A 1,113-nucleotide genomic window follows, 5' to 3' on the forward strand; every position below is an offset into this window, starting at 1 on the left:
TGAGCCGGTGCTGGTCGTGTATGCGCTTGGATTGTGTTTTGTTCCGTGCTGAAAATTAATACCCTGGAGCAAAAGAGAGAGCTATTAGAAGTGGAGTTTATGGGTGAAACAAAAGTCTCTGCAGCAGGAAGACCTGTAAGCACAGAGTTAAGAGCTTGGGTTTAATAATAATAAGAAGCATCATAGAATCAACTAGGTTGGAAAAGACCTTTAAGATCATCAAGTCCAACCATTACCTCAGCACTGCCAAGGCCACCACTAACCCATGTCACTGAGGGCCTCGTCTGTGTGTTTGCTGGACACTTCCAGAGACACCGTGACCCCACCACTGCCCCGGGCAGCCTGTTCCAGTGCCTGAGCACCCTCTTGGTGAAGAAACCTTTCCTCATATCCAATCTAAACCTCCCCTGGTGCAGCTTGAGGCTGTTACCTCTTGTCCTATTACTTGTTACTTGGGAGAAGAGACCGCCTGGAGCAAAAGAGAGAGCTATTAGAAGTGGAGTTTATGGGTGAAACAAAAGTCTCTGCAGCAGGAAGACCTGTAAGCACAGAGTTAAGAGCTTGGGTTTAATAATAATAAGAAGCATCATAGAATCAACTAGGTTGGAAAAGACCTTTAAGATCATCAAGTCCAACCATTACCTCAGCACTGCCAAGGCCACCACTAACCCATGTCACTGAGGGCCTCGTCTGTGTGTTTGCTGGACACTTCCAGAGACACCGTGACCCCACCACTGCCCCAGGCAGCCTGTTCCAGTGCCTGAGCACCCTCTTGGTGAAGAAACCTTTCCTCATATCCAATCTAAACCTCCCCTGGTGCAGCTTGAGGCTGTTACCTCTTGTCCTATTACTTGTTACTTGGGAGAAGAGACCGACCCCCATCTCACTGCAACCTCCTTTCATCCTCAGTTGATCTCCCTTCTTCATATCCAGCCCTTCCTTGGCCATTTATGTCTACCTGTGCTCACTAATTTTTCACAGCCATGTGTCCATAAAGTGGAGGACCTATGACAAATGCAGAACATACACTTTTAAGAATAACTGCTTCCCTGTGAGGGTGCTGAGGTGCTGGCACAGGGTGCCCAGAGAAGCTGTGGCTGGCCCCCCCCTCGC

This window comes from Nestor notabilis, unplaced genomic scaffold, assembly GCF_000696875.1.
Source record: "Nestor notabilis isolate BGI_N333 unplaced genomic scaffold, ASM69687v1 scaffold9349, whole genome shotgun sequence".
Lineage (NCBI taxonomy): Eukaryota > Metazoa > Chordata > Aves > Psittaciformes > Psittacidae > Nestor > Nestor notabilis.